This window comes from Magallana gigas, chromosome 1 (genome assembly GCF_963853765.1).
Source record: "Magallana gigas chromosome 1, xbMagGiga1.1, whole genome shotgun sequence".
NCBI classification, from domain to species: domain Eukaryota; kingdom Metazoa; phylum Mollusca; class Bivalvia; order Ostreida; family Ostreidae; genus Magallana; species Magallana gigas.
This window is the reverse complement of record NC_088853.1, coordinates 59,386,130-59,405,951: the sequence shown is the minus strand read 5'-3', so window position 1 is coordinate 59,405,951 and position 19,822 is coordinate 59,386,130. Positions and strand designations below refer to the sequence as shown.

At 32.8% G+C, this 19,822-nt stretch overlaps 1 long non-coding RNA gene across 1 annotated transcript in view; it reads left to right on the top strand.

Moving 5' to 3' along the window:
• The window catches only part of LOC117685457 (uncharacterized), a 46,428-nt gene extending 31,430 nt beyond the window's left edge, over window positions 1–14,998 (top strand). Inside the window, exon 4 of the long non-coding RNA XR_010711292.1 lies at window positions 14,047–14,998. This is a non-coding gene — a long non-coding RNA (uncharacterized lncRNA). The remainder of the gene's footprint in view (window positions 1–14,046) is intronic.
• Window positions 14,999–19,822: the final 4,824 nt, after the last annotated feature.

Genomic DNA, 19,822 nt, shown 5'->3' with positions numbered 1-19,822 from the left:
ATTGAAAAGACGTTTTCACAGCCTCAATTAATCCCTGTTGTGATTATTAAAACTCACGACTGTCTTACCATGCTTATCGTTACTGTAGGGGTTATAAATACGGGTGATGCAACCACACTGCATTGAAAATTACAACCGATGTTTATTTATTTAAGTGTCGATACTACAATTAGTTGTAACTTGTAATTATTTAATAACTCGCAAAATTAATGTTTAAATAATAAGAAAAACCGTTCCCTACAGTTATCTTCAAAGTTTGAAAGATTCTCTACATAACGGTAATAATTGGGTCAAAGGGTTTGACTAATACCTCCAAAAAACACAGAAGTACAGAGACTGATTTTATTTATCATTAAGCAAACACCATAACAAAAATTGCATCAGTGAAATGTATAAACACATCAAATAAATGAAATTTAACCTGTTCGTTAAGTTTTTAAATTTTATAGAAGTTGTTTGCTCTAGGTTGGTCCTTGATAATTTCAATTTTACAAAATGGCCCCAATGAATAAATAGATGGCCCTTTCATTATGAAAATGGCCCATTAAAATCAATAACTGTGGGGCCATAGTCCCATTGACATTTTTGGCCTTCCCAATCACTGAGATATGTCATCATAATGAATTGTTAATTTAATAAAAAGAAACCAATTGACAATCATTATTTTAATGAAAATAAACAGTTAGTGGTATGTTTTAAAGAATTTCTACAAATTATTACTGATTTGATTTTAGGCCAGTCACTAGTTGGTTAGAGTTGACTAATTCTACAGAATAATAGTGATGGCTCGATTATCACAGACAATCAAAAATTGGTCACTAAATGTCTCCCGATGTTCATCGATTACGATTTTCCTAATCGATTATTTAGAGAAAAAAATAATAAAAATGTAATAAATGAAAAAAATTCATACAACTTGTTAGTAGGAGGTGAAATGGCGGCGTCATGTACAACGGATGATGAAGATCCAAATAATAAAAACGTGACTCAGGAAATCTTTTCTTTTATACAAATCAGGTCAAGTACATAAGGTTGTACGTGTATATATTATTATTTTTGAATAAATGTTTTTAAACAATTTTTTTTTATTCAATTAAGAAAATTTAAATGTTTTGATTATTTAATTAATTAATCATTTTTAATTGTATTTGATTTCCCTATGTAGTTAATGATTTTAAACTGAATTTACACCACTTGCATACAGACATTATGTAGATATATTGATGCAATTAATTATTTGTCACAGGCCATGAGGGGCCAAGCCCCTTTTAACATTAATTTCATTGAAAGATTTTTACTGGTACATTGAATCTATGGAAACAAAAACAGGGCACAAGCTAGAGTTGCAAGCCATGTATCTTGCTTATAACTCTACGACTGACTCAAATTTCACATGACCATTGGAAATACATTCCTAAAGCTATAGGATATGATAGGCCTGCATATCTAGTTGCACCCTGGTTTGAATTTTTTTATTTGGGGTTGGCCAACCACTTTTTAGGGGGTCAAAAGGGTGGGGGGGGTCTAATATTGAACCCTATGGGAAAAATTTAGACTATTGTACATGATAATAACTTGAAAATGGACAGATACAATAACGTTGGGTTTTCAGAATCATATATTGACTGTTACAGGCAATGTGTAGTGTTTATTAGATCTTGGGGACATCACCATCCCCAGGAATTGGAAATGACCATATATCTGTTAGAATCCTGACCGGTAAACCATATATATTCTTGTTCCTTTTGTTAAGGGGCATCAAATAGTATGTAGGTCATGGGGCCTTGGGGGATGGTCCTGACCCCCCTCGAACAGGAAGTGCCCAAATATCTCAAAAACAGTTGATATCTTTGCCCCTAAACCATATATATTTTTGTTTCTTGTGCTAAGGGGCATGTAGGTTATGGGCCCCAAGGGTGGTCCTGGGCCCCAAGGGTGGTCCTGACCCCCCTCAAACAGGAAGTCTCGTCCCCTGAACAAGGAGTGCCCAAACATCTTGAAAACTGATACAATTGCCATCCCTAAGCCATATATATTCTTGTTCATTGTGTTAAGAGGCATCAAATGGAATATAGGTCAAAGGCACTGGGGGTGGTTCTGAGTCCTGACCCCCCTCAAAGAGGAAGTGCCCAAATATCTTGAAAACAGTTGAGATCCCCCACCCATAAATCATATATATTCTTGTTCCTTAAGGTCATGTTGATTCACCAGTTATACAGTGAGTGACACATGGGGAACATGATGAAATTTTAGAAATAGAATTAATTAAGTATTAAATCACTTTGTTTGTAAAGTTTGACCCATATGGGTCATCCCTACCCCAAATGATGGTCTCGTTCGTTTGGGAGACTTTATTATCGCCTGATAATAATTACATCTTGTTAAATTAATAGAATAGACCACATCATTTGATTAAGTTGACTTTTAAGTCCATTAAACAAACAAATTATCTCTAGAAAGGTTACTCACATTTAGATTAAAATTTGGTACACAGATTTATAAAGAATATTTAGGTCAAGCTCTTATATGGTACTAGCTATTGACAATTTTTATGCCAAGTTGTCCAGAGGGGGGTCATATCAATAAGTGTTTTACAAACATCTCTTTTTTTTTTTTTTTTTTTACACCATTGCACTGTTTTAGTTACTGTGGAATCATTTAATTTCATGGGGGCCAATTTCCGTGGATTATGGGTTTTTTGCTTATTCGTGGGAATGTAATTTCTTGGATGCGTCAGTTTTCAGTTTCAGTAGGTAAACTAAATCTTTTATAATTAGTTTTCGTTGAGGATGTAAATTCTTTGGCGAGGGCTACCCACAAATACCACAAAATTGAGTCGCCACGAATTCTAATGATTCCAATTTAAACGCTAAAGTCATATTTAGAGAATGCATTGGGTGAAATTGTTTATATTCTAGACACAATGCCTCGGAAGAAGAGTTGGCGGCGGTCGTTGGTAAAGATGGGAAACCAGAGTCATGCCAGCAGTAATGACAATAGACTCGTGGAACTTGGCCACGTAAAAAACAGGAGCCAGTTAGACCCAACAAATGACGTTACATTTGACGAACCTGTAAGACTCGTGGAACCTGGCCACGTTAAAAACAGGAGCCAGTTTGACCTGGGGGATACTGCCTCATTAAAAAGAGTACATAGTTTGCCTTCGGGCGCCAGTAACATTGCAAATTTGCCTTCGGGCACCAGTAACATTGCAGATTTGCCTTCGGGCGCCAGTAAAATTGCCAATTTGCCTTCGGGCGCCAGTAACATTGCAGATTTGCCTTTGGGTTCTAAGAAATGTGCTAGTCTGAAATGTTCACTCAGTTACATTAATGAAGAGAAGCAAGTTTGTGCTATGAAAATGATATTTGGCTCATTTCATCAAGGAGATGATAGATTTTCTTTATTTTCAAGAGGAAGTCAGTGCACCTGCAATGCTCTTACAATGCTAGTGAAATGTTATGAAGGATTTTCATTTACATCTGAATTTATAGATAAGACATTAATATCAGGAGACCAGCTTTATGTTAAAGTTGTGAAAAGTTTGCAAGGAAAAGGAAAATTTTTGAACAAGTTTCTCTCTTTTGATGAACTACCTCTTAACATAACATTAGGAGAAAATCATCATGTTATTCAGAAATTTAATAGCATTTGGGGATTGGTAGTCTCTGAAGAGCAGAACAGCCAAGTAAAAAGTTTGCATCAAGCTTTGGAAGAATCATTCCAAATTTCAAGGTACCTAATGATAATGATTGGGTCTATTTGTTCTGCGATATATAAAGTGTCCAACAATGAGTACTACTTCTTTGACTCGCATTGTCATGACAGTGATGGTATGTCATCCTTTGAAGGTAAATCTTTACTAGTGTTCAACAGGAATATTGATGATTTGGTCTCTTATTTGTACAATATGTATGGTAGTATGCATATTGATTTTGCAATGCAATTTGAAATTTTACCCATCTCAATTGCAACATTGTGCCATAGCTTCCCAGAAAAAGATCCTTTTCAGAAAAGATTTTATAGAATGGATGAAAAGCAACCAGTGACAAATTTAGTAGACAAGGAACAAGACAGAAAAAGCTATATGAGGGATTACATGAAGAAAAAGAGACAAAATGAACAATTCAAACAACTTGAAAGAAACAAGGAAATGATGTCAAGAAAATTGAAAAGGCAACATGTTAAAGTTAAAGAAAAAGAAAATGAAAGAGAAACAATTGCAAGAAAATTGAAAAGGCAACATGTTAAAGTTAAAGAAAAAGAAAATGAAAGAGAAACAATTGCAAGAAAATTGAAAAGGCAACATGTTAAAGCTAAAGAAAAAGAAAATGAAAGGGAAACAACTGCAAGAAAATTGAAAAGGCAACATGTTGAAGTTAAAGAAAAAGAAAATGAAAGGGAAACAACTGCAAGAAAACTGAAAAGGCAACATGTTAAAGTTAAAGAAAAAGAAAATGAAAGGGAAACAACTGCAAGAAAATTGAAAAGGCAACATGTTGAAGTTAGAGAGAAAGAAAAAGAATGTGATAGAGATGCTAAAAAAATAAAACGACAAAGTGTTAAAGTGAAAGAGAAAGAAAATGAAAGGGAAACAATTGCAAGAAAATTGAAAAGGCAACATGTTGAAGTTAGAGAGAAAGACAAAGAATGTGATAGAGATGCTAGAAAATTGAAACGACAAAGTGTTAAAGTGAAAGAGAAAGAAAATGAAAGGGAAACAATTGCAAAAAAATTGAAAAGGCAAAATGATGAAGTAAGAAAGAAAGAAAGAGAAAAAGATAAGTCTGCAAAGAAGCTTAGAAGACAAAGTTATGAAATAAATCAAAAGGAACGTGAAAAAAATAGAATTTCAAAAAGAAGATACAGAGAAAGACCACTAGCTCTTGAAAAAGAAAGGTTAAAAAAGCAATCACAAAGAAGTGACAATGTCTTTAGACAAAATGAAAGGCTATGTGATAGAGAAAAAAGACAAGAAAAAAGGTTGAATAAAGAGTACCGTAAAAAAGAAAGTGAACAAAATAAACAAAGAATGTTTGGAATGCATCTCCAGAACTGCATTCAGAATTTTCATAAACAGATTAAACATGGTCCCATTTTCGTTTGTTCATGCTGTCATCAAACTTGGTTCAGAGAAAGTGTTTTAAATGTAGATAACACAAAACTGGATAGCCTAAGTAAAAATAAATATCTTACAAACACAACATCTGCTGAAAGTACAGAATGGATTTGCAATACCTGCTATTCATCAATACGAGAAAATAAGATTCCAAAGCTATCTGTTCTAAATGGCATGAGTTGGCCATCTAAGCCAAAGGAATTAAATTTGTTTCCATTGGAAGAAAGACTTGTGTCACTAAGAATTCCTTTCATGCAAATAAGAGAATTGCCAAGAGGTGGACAGTATTCAGTGAAAGGAAATATTGTGAATGTTCCAGTTGATGTTCAACCAACTGTGAATAGTCTTCCTAGAAAAATGGATGAACATATCACAGTTCCTGTCAAGCTAAAGAAAAGGCTGTGTTATCAAAAATGTGATTATCAGGAAAATGTAAGACCCACAAAAGTACTCATGGCATTACACTGGTTAATGAACAATAGTGACTTCTACAGGAATGCAAACATTAATGTTGATGAAAGTTGGTTTCAAGAAATCACATCTTCAGCTAATGAAATTTTTCAAGAATTTGTAGAAACACAAGGTACGAAAAATCAGAATACTGATGACGATTCTGAGAAAGATACTGAGTATGATGATTTTTGTGAAGTAGATGGAGTTGGTAGAGATGGCAACTGTGATACTTTATTAGAAGATGCCTCGAGAGATATGAATCAGATATATACATTTGCACCAGGAGAAGGACAGCGTCCTCTTAGTTTATATCAAGATCAAAATGCAGAATACTTATCGTTTCCAACAATATTTTGTGGAAAAGGAAGACTTACTGATGATGAAAGAGCAGTTCATGTCTCATATGCAGATATAGCTAAGTGGGAATTGAGAAGTTTAGATAGGCGTGCTGCCCAGTCAGTTCCAAACTTGTTCTTCAAGCTCAAAAAAATTCAAATGAAACAGATTACTGATAAATGTAACTTGGCTCTTAGAAAATGCAAAACCAAAGGAAAACTTATTACAGCAAATGAAATAAAAAACCTTGAACATGTGAATAGCATAGTAAGACACGATGAAGGTTTCTTTGTGTTTAGACAGTTGAGAAATTCACCTGCATACCTTGAAACTAGAAAAAAGGATGTATTTGCTATGATCAGACAGCTAGGCTTACCAACATGGTTCATGTCTTTTTCTGCTGCAGATACAAAATGGAATGATCTCATTAGAGCACTTGGTATCTTAAATGATGGAAAAGAATATACAGATGAGGAAATTAATGATACTACATGGAATGAAAAATCAAAATTGGTACAAAAGGACCCTATCACCTGCACAAGATACTTTGATCATAGGTTTCGAGTATTTTTGAATTCTGTTTTGAAGAGTGACCATCATCCAATAGGCATTGTGAAAGACTTTTTTTATAGAATTGAATTTCAACAGAGAGGGTCTCCTCATGTTCATATGATTGTTTGGATTGAAGATGCACCAAAATACCAAGAAAATAGTGAAAAAGAGATGGTGCATTTTGTTGATCATTACTTGAAATGTGAAAAGAATGAAGATGATGACTTAACAGGATTACAAGTGCATAAACATTCACAGACATGCAAAAAAGGAGGTAAATCTGTTTGCAGATTTGGATTTCCTTTACCTCCGCTTGAGGAAACTATGATTTTGGAGCCTTTAGAGTCAGATGTTGACAAGTATAAAAAAATGTATGATGAAGTTCAAAAAAAATTAAATGATTTGAAAAATGACTGTGATTTATCATACAAGGAACTCCTAGAGACAGTGTTAAAAATATCCAAGGAAGATTACATCAAATGCATTAGAAGTTCTCTAAGAGGTCCAAAGGTTTTTCTAAAAAGAAAACCATGTGATATGAGAGTCAACTCCTACAACAGTGTTGTTCTAAATGCTTGGAAAGCTAACATTGACATGCAATTCATATTGGACCCATATGCCTGTGCAATGTATATTGTCTCATACATAAGTAAATCTCAAAGAGGAATGAGTGATTTACTAAACAGAGCTGCAAAAGAAGCCAGAGAAGGAAATCTTGACATAAAACGACAAGTGCGTCATATTGGAAACCATTTTCTCAACAGCGTGGAAGTTGGAGCACAAGAAGCTGCATACTTAGTGTTGCAAATGCCTCTGACAAAAGCATCAAGAGATGTTGTATTTATCAACACAAGTCCTTCTGATGATAGAGTAATTCTCATCAAAACAGATTCTGAATTGGAAAAGTTGACACCAAATTCTACGGATGTCGAATGCAGTAATGCCATTAAAAGGTATGCAAAACGACCCAGACAACTAGAAAACTGGTGCTTAGCTGATTATGTATCACAGCTTGATGTAGTTTTCCCAAAGGAAAGTGGAAATGCTTTCAATGAAACAGAGATAAATGATGATGAAAATGAGTGTGATGAGAATGATGAATCGGATGTTGACTTTAGTGAAAGTGATACACTTGTTACTCTGAAAAATGGCATTGCCATCAGGCGTCGCAAGGTACCTAGAGTGATTAGATATGTTCGGTTTAGTCTTAAAACAGATGCCGAAAATTACTTCAGGGAAAAGTTAATGTTGTTTTTGCCGTGGAGAAATGAATCAATTGACCTGCTTTGTGGAACTGACACTTTTGAGAAGTCTTTTAATCTTAAAAAGTTTTTTCTGACACACAAAATCAAGGAATATGAATTCAATGCTGAACAGCTTGATGCAGCTTTGCAGATGGCAAATGAGGAATTTGAAAATGCTTTTGATGAATTGGCACCTAATGCCCAGCAGACAGAGGCAGAAGATGAAATTGAGGGATCTTTGGAATCTGAAAACTTTGTGCAGTTTAATCCTGAAAGACCTGTTGAACAAAGAATATATGATATTGGAGCAGATGTTGGCATTTCGTCAAGACAGATTACAGAGGAAAGTTCTGTAAGATTGCCTGATGATGAATATTTGAAACTTCTAGAAAACCTGAATGTGAAGCAAAGGGAATTTTTCAACCATGTGTTGCTATGGGTTAAAACTAAAAAAGAGCCTATGTATTCTTTCTTATCTGGAGGTGCAGGTGTTGGCAAATCTGTGTTGATAAGAGCACTTTATCAAGCTTTGCACCGATATCTATGTTCCACAGAAGGTGAAAATCCAGATGATGTGAGAATACTTCTATGTGCCTACACAGGAAAAGCAGCATATAATATTGGAGGATCAACCATAGCATCTGCTTTTCATCAAAAAATTAATCAAAGCCAACAAAGCTTGCATTGTGATGAATTGAACACTTTTCGTACCAAATACAGAAATCTAAAATTGATAATTATTGATGAAATATCAATGGTAGGCAATAGGTCTTTAGCTCTTATTGACAGTCGCTTACAACTTCTTACAGGCATCAAAAAACCTTTTGGGGGTGTAGGTATAATAACTGTTGGTGATTTTTTTCAACTCAAACCAGTGATGGACAGTTGGATCTTTCAGGATTTAAAGCATGATGCCCAAGCTCTTGCGAACAATCTTTGGAAGGAACACTTTTGTGTGTTTGAATTGGATGAAATAATGCGCCAGAAAGATGATCTTGAGTTTGCCCAACTGCTAAATCGCCTTCGTTACAATGAACTAACATCAGAAGACAAACATGTAATACAAAGATGCATGATAACAGAAACAAGTGACAATTATCCCCACCATGCTCCCCATCTTTTTACTCAGAACTCTAAAGTAGATGCATACAACAATCAGTTGATTGAAACACTTGAAGGAGAAAAGGTCACAGTAAAATCAGTAGATACTGTTATCAAAGACTACTCAAAGGAAGTAAAACAAAAGCTTCTTAGATCTTTATTGAAAGTAGATGATGTTAGCAAAACTGCCAATTTAATGCAAATTTTGATTCTTGCTGTTGGGATGATATATGATATTACAGTTAATGTAGATGTCTCAGATGGGTTAACAAATGGGTCATCATGCAAGGTTCAGTTGATTGAAAGCAGAATGGAAGGCATATCAAGACCAAGCATAGTTTGGGTAAAATTTTTTGATTCAGCTGTTGGAAAGTCAACTCGCAAAAAATACAAACATTTGTTTCATGATGGAATAAATAATGAATGGACACCTATTTTTGAAGTTCAACGGTCTTTTGTATTGAATCATAATACTTTCCAAAGAATTCAATTTCCATTGAGACCTGCTGCTGGAAAGACAATTCATAAAGCTCAAGGTTGTACTGTTGATGAAATTGTAATTGACTTGTCTCAAACTAAAGTAAGGAAAATTCCACACATTCATTATGTGGCTTTAAGTCGTGTACGGTCAGTAAATCATCTACATATCCTAAACTTCAACAAGCAGGCATTAGCTATGGATGAAAAAGTGCTTGAGGAAATGGAAAGACTGAAAAAAGAGGCACCATTGCAACTTTGTTACATCCCATTATACCAGGTCAATTCTAATTGTTTTAAAGTTGCTTTCAACAATAGTAGATCACTTCATAAACACTTTCCACAAGTAAAAAGTGAGCCAAATATTCTCGCATCAGATGTAGTTGGTTTTTCAGAGACAAGACTATGTGATGTGGATGAATTACACAATTTTCAACTACAGGGCTACACAGCAATATTTAACAATGAAGTTACAGGTCATTTTAATAGACGTCCATATCATGGAACAGCACTGTACGTGAAAAATGACTACACGGTAACATGTATCTCAAAGTTTAACAATGGCTCAGTGGAATTCATCAGTGCAAATGTGCATTTAAGTCAAAGTAGATTTGTAAAGGTCATCGTAATTTATAAATACCCATCTTGTTCTTTGGGAAATTTTAAGCAATATGTAGACATGCATCTAAAGCCTTTAATTGACAACCAGAAGGATTTTCTGCTTTTAGGAGATTTCAATTGTGACTTGTTTGCTGGGCATTTTGACTTTTTAATGTTTTTAGAGAAATGTTTTCAATGTAAACAAATTGTTACAAAGGCTACACATGATACTGGTTCTCAGCTTGACTTGATTTTTACAAACATATCACCATGTGTAACAGACGTAATTGAAGCATACTGGTCTGATCATAAAATGATTTACTGTGCTTTTGAATGATTTAATAGTTTTCTAAAAGAAAGGGGCACGAAAGTATAAATTTGTCGGAGGGAGCTGCGAAAATAATGCCCCCTCCCTCATCACATTTGTCACCTTAAAAAGGTGACAAATGGACTATAAATTTAAGTATTTTAAGACACCAACCATTTGCTTGTGTCAAAATCATGTATTGAATGGTCGAGGGGAAAGGAGTTATTATACAACTTTTCCTCAATATGGAGGAATATTTAGTACATTGTTTCTGAAGATTGAGGAGTATTCTGAGCCCCCTCCTATATGAAAAATATGACAATATGAAAGTCAGTTGAATTCCTATGCTATATGAATATATTAAGTAATTATTTACATCGGTAATCTGTAATGATTATTTTATTTACTTCATGATCTTAATTCAATTGGCATGTTCTTGTGTATTATTGGGTCATCTAATTCTATGTCTCTTCATTGTATGCTTATTATTTTAAGTCATTAATTAATCAACAAGAATAAAAAAAATTGACAATAGCTGAATCACAGGCGAGTGAACCGTGAATATGACAACTGGACTGTTCATGAATTTACATTTTCTAAACTGTGTACGGTATAATATATGATGCCAAAAAAATCAAAGCTTTCCTTCTTAAAGCCAGCATGTGCAGCTTGACAAACTATTGCAGGAAAGAAAGACATAGTAATTCAAAAGAATCATCTGTACTTGATTGTTGTATAAAGAATTGTATACTGATGTTATATTCTAATATATTCCTTCTGTCATTTTTCAATTTTTGCAAAAGCTTTGATAAACCTTGTACTCATAATATAGATGTCACAGCAATAATGTTTGCATCCAAAGTGAATAATTAGACCATATTTTTTAACTTGATGATATTTTATTATTAGTCCAGCTATATCAAGCAATGGTTGGTGTCTTAACAATACAGTAGATGTATTCACGAATATGTTTTCAATTGTTATTTTTCAAAATTGTTTTATATTCATTTATATCGACTGTATATTGTATACCGGTACATGCAATCCTTTCATCATGTGGGTGCATAGCAGATGTACTCGTGTTTTATACTGATATAAGAAAAGAAATATTGGAGCAAAAAAATTAGAGACCCCTCTAGTAGTATTTCTTTTCTTTTTCTGTTGGGATATTTTTCTGTTGACAGATTTTTATATTATATGTACCAATTCATTTCTCTGTAAATAATAACTAGTAATCCTGGTAATACTGGGTTTAATTGTTCAGAAGGAAAATTATATTTTTGCTAAATGATTTTAATTACTGTAAATGCATGTATTTATTTTAAACATACTAAACGCACTATTATTTTTGTACATGATTTATAACTTCCATTTATCATAAAGACACAGGTAAGTATAAAGAAAGGAGGTCACTGGCCAGCCCGTAGACGGTGCGGTAAACCTGCCTTTTCTATTATATATGTCATGGAGAGAGAATCATATTTTAAATTAAATATGATGCATCATTAAAGAAAAAGCAATATGCTTAACAATCATACACATTGCTGGAATGCTTATTTGACAAAGTGTACTCTTAGTTTACACTTTATAGAAAATTATATGTCATTAAATGAATTTGAGAAAAATTAAATTGAGAAATAATAAATACATGCATTGCTAACAATGATTTTTTTCTTCTTTTAAACAAGTTAATACTAGTAGCTTTTCCCATGACAACTCTTTACATGTTTTCTTATCAATTTAGCACTCTCGATGATTGTTACATGTATATGTATAAAGTGCATTATTTCCTGCAATTGTTTCAAATGTTAATATATTAAATGTACATGGATCCAAATCTGTTTAAAAATATTTTTGATCATTTTCTGATGATAAACCATTTACTGTTTTTGTAACAGCTAAGAAATGACACATATTGATATTACTTTTTTAAAAACATATATTTACAATTATCTCTACATAATTTTGACTTTATAAAGACCCTCACTGTTCATAACCTTTCTGTTTTCGCCTTTTCGAAGAAAGGTTATAAAAAGGAGTTCAACTTGTAAATTTTTTCAGCTTTATAAAAATGTGTATTTAAATACATGTAGTTGAAATGTATTACTGATTAACTGTATAAATATGACTTGCATATATCTGTACTTTATGCTCATGAAAATCAAATTTCAAATTAATTGCCATCATTTAATTTATGAATGTACAACATATAAAAAAAAAATTGTATATTTCTAACAACTTTTGAAATGTATGTACACATAAAAAATGCTTAATTACTTAAGGTTCATTTTAGACATTATTTATTATTAGTTATTGTCTCATAATAAAATTGTTTTCTTAAAATGAATTTTATGTCTCCTTGTGTTTTATCAATATATTGAAATTAAATTCATAAGCAAATCATGCCAAATTGTGAACAAAACATTTTACATGTAAAAGGTTTCAGTCAAACTAGTAAATTTCAAGGGTTCACATCAAACTATGGCTTGAGGCAAGATATATAATATTGTAACAAACAAAGGCATATCAATAAAATTCCATTAATTTGATTGTTAGTTTGTTGACCTTGTTCTAGCCAATCAACGCAGAGAAGAATGGCATCACAATAATTGATAATTATTGTAGGAAGAATAATTCTGTTCAGTCAATGAAATAACCACAAACAGGTTAATCTGTGCCCAATAATTGTATGTATACAAAAAATTTCTTTTTTGACCTATAGACCTGCATATTTTTAGTCAGTCACCATGGTTTCTCAACAACCATTTGGCCAGAAAGGTTTAATTTTTTGTGCAGGCATGTTTAGGTAGTGTAGATTAAAAATTGTTCAAATCATGATCTTTGGGGTATATGATTACATGTATATTGTGGCCTTTGTTGGTCAGGTGAGCGATATGGCCCATGGGCCTCTTGTTGTTTTTTGTCTTGTTTGTTTGTTTGTTTTGGGGTTTTTTTCCCACAAAAACTACAAATGCAAAACTTTTTATTTTTGAGCCATATATATTTAACAGAAACTCGAAGTTATTCGGAAAGTTTTAAGAAAATTGACCTCCTCGATTTTTTTTTTTTGAAACCTGATTTCAAAATTTCGATGCAAATTAAAAAATACTATTATACCAATTTTCATCACATAGTAATATGTCATAAGTAACATCATTTTCTACCTAACATATAAAAAATACAAAATTGTACTGTCTGATGTTTAGTGGAGACCATCTCAAAATATTAAAATTTTGCTACATGTATATATATCACCCCTGCAATGTTATTGTCATCTAAATTTGGACCACGTGGTTTTATTTGACCCTTTTTTAAGATAGGAATTTATTAGTGTACCTATATCAGTGGTGTTCATATTGCAACGATTTTGATTTCTGATAATTTATGAAAATAAATACCAGCTTTTGAAGTTGGTCATTTATTGGCAAAACATTGCATATAGTGTACCCCTATTGTACAGATAACTTTTCCTACTTTTTTCAATAGGAAGTTGTTGTTTTGCAGATCAATTGTTCATATATCACAAGTGTGCATATTGCTGGGATTTAGATTTCTGATAATTTATGAAAAAATACCACCTTTTGAACTTAGTCATTTTTTGGCAAACAATTGCGTATGGGTACTCCATTTCTCTGGATACAGTAGGTATAGTGTTTATTAATTCAGGGTGACATGGACATACAGTTCACATAAAAGAAAACCTGGTTTGCTGTCACATTGACAGCTTTTCACTTCTTACAATCGGTCAGACAACAAAATAGTGCCATTAACCAAAATATATTTGCAGAGTGTATTGAAGTAAAGGATTTAATTTGTTTGATGTACACCCTTACCAGGACTTTTACTTTCATTTTCAGAGTTTTTCAATACAGACGCAATTTGCCAGACAATGAATCTGATTTCACATCACCAAATTTTAACAAGAGAGAGACAATATGATGAGCTTTCATTCAAGGGGTCCCTTTTTGCTGAATGAAAATTAGGGCCTGAGCTATGAACCCTAATGTTCACATAACAGCCAAGAAAAAGCATTACTGGACTGCATATTAATTTAAAACTTCTATATTGATGATGACATTTAATTTTTCATTGAAACATCTCTTTTTATTTATTACATGAAAAGTAAAGGTAGGTATTGCTGTGCTTGTGAAGCATGGTTATATTTTCTGACACAAAAATATGATTAGATTGTAAATGTACAGAAATCACAAGTAGCCCTTTCCATATATTTATACCTTGCATAATCAGTTGTGGAGGGTATGATAATTTTTACCTGTCAATCATTCAGTCTTTGGTCCTTTTTAGCTCACCTGAGCTAAAAACTCAAGTGAGCTTTTCTGATCACATTTTGTGTCGTCTGTCTGTCTGTCCGTCTGTAAACTTTTTACAGTTTCGACATCTTCTCAAGAACTACTGGTCCAATTTCAACCAAACTTGACACAAATCACCCTTAGGCAAAGGCGGTTCAAAGGGCCAGGCCTTTTTTCAAGGGGAGATAATTAGAAATTTTTGAGAAATCTTTAAAAATCTTCTTCTCATAAACTAACCAGCCAGGAAAGCTGAAACTTGTTTAGAAGCATCCTCAGGTAGTGTAGATTGAAAGTTGTGAAAATTATGACCCCTCGTGGTCGGATGGGGCCACTATAGGGGGAGGAGGGGCAAATTTTTACATTAGAATGTATAGAGTAAATCTTCTTCATTAACTAATCAGCCAGGAAAGCTGAAACTTGTGTGGAAGCATCCTCATGTAGTGTACATTCAAAGTTGTAAAAATCATGATCCCTAGTGGTAGGATGGGGCCACAATTGGGGGGGGGGGGGGGGGCGGGCGAAGTTTTACATAGATTATATATAGAGTAAATCTTTTAAAAAATTCTCAGAAATTAATCAGGCAGGAAAACTGAAACTTGTGAGGAAGCATTTTCAGGTAGTGTAGATTCGAAGTTGGATTTCATTTTTACAGGATCTACACTGTACATTGTCCAGATAGTTTGTATCATGACTCCATTAACGATCTCTGATCATCAGCAAAGTTATAACTCTAAAGTATCCGGATTTCTTTTATTCGTACCATAAATCTGACTTGTATACATAAAGACAATTTTAGTTTAGTATACTACTGCTAGTATAACCATTAGTTACACAACTGCATGCTTGGCGTAGTGGAGCCACGGAGCACTCCCACTTATATACATCTTGGTATAGAGTTCGAGCCAATCGATGCACCGGAATGTTTTTTTTAACTCAACTTGTTTCTTTATTCCATTATATCCATCGTAGGCAAATTTACAATAACTTTGTAAAATCCATTGACACTCTCTAAAAAATTCATTTTTTATCATTTCATTTATTAAGGTTGAAGGAAAAATATCATTCTAATGATGAAAAAAATACTTTGAGGCTGAGGATCGGAGAACCTTAAGCTGAAGTTGTTGTTCATTAGGTGAGCGATGTGGCCCATGGGTCTCTTGTCTTATTATTGCAACTCCTGCAAGAGACCCTTAACATTCTTTCATGAAATTACCTAATAAGGACATAATGTGTAGATGTGCATATTCAAGTATAGATTCAGTTTTCCTTTGTGTGTTTTGTTTTTATGTTTTTTTGTAATTTATAATATTGGTGTAGATGAATTATACTGTTTTTGTCTTCAACCAGTTTATTCATTCAAAATAATTCGGTGTTATTATATAAGGTGATGATGTGAAGATAATGTGTTAGCTAGATATGTGTCCATATGCTCTTATTAATGAAAAATGAAAGAAGGTCATACTTTTTAATCATTATCATTATGATATTTTAAGAAAATTGTATTTATCCCTTTGCTTTCTTGCATTGTTTAAATATATTAAGTAGAAAAAAACGTACTTACTTGAGTAAGAAAAGTGCGTTGCATTTTGTGACATGTGTATTTGAATTTATTAATCTATAACTTTGTCATTATACATGTACATATAATTGTATTCTTCATTGACAATTTAAGTACGTGAATTAACGCAATAATGTTGGATACTATAGATTACATACACAATTATGCAAAAGTATGCATTGTATATGTTATCTTTAAACATTATCCCTAGTCTGTCTCAAGTAATTGCTTCCATCACATTTGGAGGATTTGTTTAGAATCTAAACAGAATAACATTGCACCAATTTATGTATCAGCCTGTTAAAAAACTTAAGAGATGATATGAAAATAAGAAAATTTATTTTTTAAGAGTTCTAGGGTACATAGTGATGACAGTCCAGGGGACTAAAATTATAATCGTAATTTTTATTCAAATAAATTCTAGGTCAAATCAAGAGAAATATTCAGATAAAATGAATTTATTTGTAATTGGATTATACACAACTGGTATAGTTCCAATATTTTTACGTTCTGCGTATGTCATTGTGTATAGCAATTAGCGCCCCGACGGACCATGGTCACTCCAGGTAAATAACACCTACTTTTTCAGTAACCGTACGATCATTAAATGGGTCTTTAAGATATCTTCATTGACAAATTATCATTTTTCACTTGGAAACACTCTCAGGAACAAAAACAGAATCCGTCACTAATTACTTTGTTAGTTGATGTGTATTGTTGTAGAACTATCACGTTTCAGGAATATATTTTGGGTCACACTGAAACACCAATTTACAATAACATAAATGGTTATTTTGTTAAAGTGTTGGACATTGAATCTTTTTAAAATCAGAATACTCATAATGAAAAAAACATGTTTGTCCATTGCTTGTTTATGTTTGTGGACAATGTACATTGATATAAAGACCGTGTCAGTGGGCAGCTCATAAATGCATGTAACCAATCTCTTTGAAATAATCATATAACACATAAGTGAAGGTATACAATTTCAAAATATGCAGGGTTATTGTCTTTGAAAAACTTCACGACATATTCAATTGTTAGATTAACTATGTCATCATGATATTGTTATTTTTCATTGGTTTCATTTATACTTTTTGTTTCGAATGTATGATTTTTTTTTCATACAGAATTGCCCAATATATTGTTTAACAACTATTGTCATATAGTCAAACAAATTGTGTATTGCTGAATAAAATAATTTTATTAATCCAAGAACTGTTTTATTTTCTTGATGCCTTGCAACCAAATTGATATTTCAGTCAGCTGACTGTGAGGAACAGGAAAAGCTTAATTGAATTAAAAGACTTTTACTCTAATACATTTAACTAATCCACTATACAGTTTATCAGGCAAACTAAAACAGTGAACGAAAAACGGTTATTTTTATAGCAAACTTGTTTTGTTTTTACGGTACCTGTAAGAACCAGAAGTGAGGGTTGTGAAAATGACACATCTTCAAACCAATGTTTTGTTTCTTCACCACACACAGCTTTCCAAATAGAACAGTATATCTTTCTAAAATATTTGGTTGTTTAAATCTTTGCCAATTTTGAGATTTTGTTGAGAGAAGGATTTTTTCTTGGGGACCGGAAATGGACGAAAGGAAGTGCTCAATGAAAATGAAAGACATGTATTTCTTGGAAATCTACCTAACTTACATTCTTGTTTATTAGGCTAATTAAAACAGTAAGGAAATCAATTTAAACTAAATATATTTTACCATCTTAAATTGTTTCAAATCTTGCAGTGAAAACCGGAAGTTACGGTCGACAAAATGAAACACATTCTCAATTTAATTTTTAAAAGTATTTCCGTGACGACCGGAAATAACGCAGATCAAAACAGAGTAGTCTAAATATTTAGGGCATATCCTACAAAATTTACTTGTTCAAAGTCGTTATCATCTTTAAAATCTCGTGAAGTCGAGATTTTTTGTCACCGAACAAACAGAAGTGTTCAATGAAAATAAAAGTTACTCTTTTTTAACATTTGACAACATTTCTTTATTGCTTAACAATTTCACTAAAATGTTCAAAGAAAAACAGTTAAACTTATAAACAACTTGATTTGTTTGAACTCTTTCGGTGAGGACCGGAAATGACGGTTGACAAAACGAAAGCAGTTAAACACATCTTCTATCAAATATCTATCATCGATTTAAGTTTCATGTCTTGGTCACTTACAGTTTCTGAGATCTCGCTGTTACAACATTTGTTTAAAAAAGACTACCTCAGATATTTGAGATATCTCACCGGAAGTAGAAGGTTGTTATTTACTTAACATAGATGACACATGTAAGAATTTATACTTATATTTCAATTCTGTGAGAAATATATTAAATGCATCACTAAAATAATTTTGAAGTGCTTCCGGTCACGCCGGAAGTTACGACGAACAAAACAAAATAGTTTAAACTCATCTACTACCATTGGTCTATCATCCAACAAAGTCTGGTTGCTCAAGAGATCTCGATGTTACAAACTTTTTGTCGTGGGACAGGAATCGGACGATAGGAAATGAATTTTGAAAAAATGAAAAAAAAACGCCTCGAGATATTATTGATTATCAGTCCTGAAAACTTTAAGTAAATCTGCTATAGCAACACCAAGGTCTTCCGTTCCTCGTGTATAATTAATCTGTAAAAAAGATTCATTTTTCTTGTAAACAATAAATGGATATAATATATACTGTAAAGGAATTCCCAAGAAATAAACAAAACAAAAAGACAAAATGTCAATTTTTGAGCACTTTCTGTGACGACCGGAAGTTACGCCGGATCATTCAGAACATAGTAAACATATCTTCATACGTTGTTTTGTCTTTCTCAAAGTTTGGATGTTCAAGTTTTTTTATATAATATCTGAGAATAGGTTTCTGTCTCGGGACCGGAAACGAACAAACGGAACTGATTTAAGGATTTTAAGGTACATATTGTGGTACATTTACCTACGGTACGTTACTGTTCATCAAATTGAGTAAAATGTTTTAAAAAAAAACAAGTTTTGTGTCTCCTGATGTCTCACAGTTTCTGAGATCTTTTGGGTACAAGAAAAAAGAAGGCTGCCTGAGATATTTGAGATGTCTCACCAGAAGTAGAACTTTTTTTGTTTTTTTACCATCTGTAGATGACCTTTTGTATTTTTATAGCTAAAATGTTACTTCCATGCTAAATAACCAAAATATTATGAAAAAAACAACATTGGGTGTACTTCCTGTGACGACCGGAACTTACGCCGAATAAAACAAAATAGTGTTGAACAATGTACATACATAGGTCTATCACCCAAAAAAGTTTGGTTGTTCAAGTCGTTACCGTTTTTGAGATTTTGTCGAAATAAGGTTTTTTATCTCGGGACAGGAAACCGACAAACGGAAGTGCTTAATGAAAATTAAATTTCGTATTTCTTGTATACTTGCCTATCTTACATTATTGATTATCGAAGTAACGAAAACTATCGAATGAAAACAGTAAAATGGATAAACAGCTTGGTTTGTTTGAACTCTTCCGGTGTGGACCGGAAGTAACGGTTGATAAAATGAAACTGTTTAAACACATCTTCAATCAAATGTCTATGATTAGTGAAAGTTTCGTGTCTTGATCACTTACAGTACCTAAGAACTTGCGGGTACAAAATCTGTTTTAAAAAAAGCTTCCTGAGATAATCGAGATATCTCACCGGAAGCAGAATGTTTTTGTTTATTTAACATAGTATAGATGACATATATAAGGATCTATACTAATATCTTTATTCTACGGAAAAT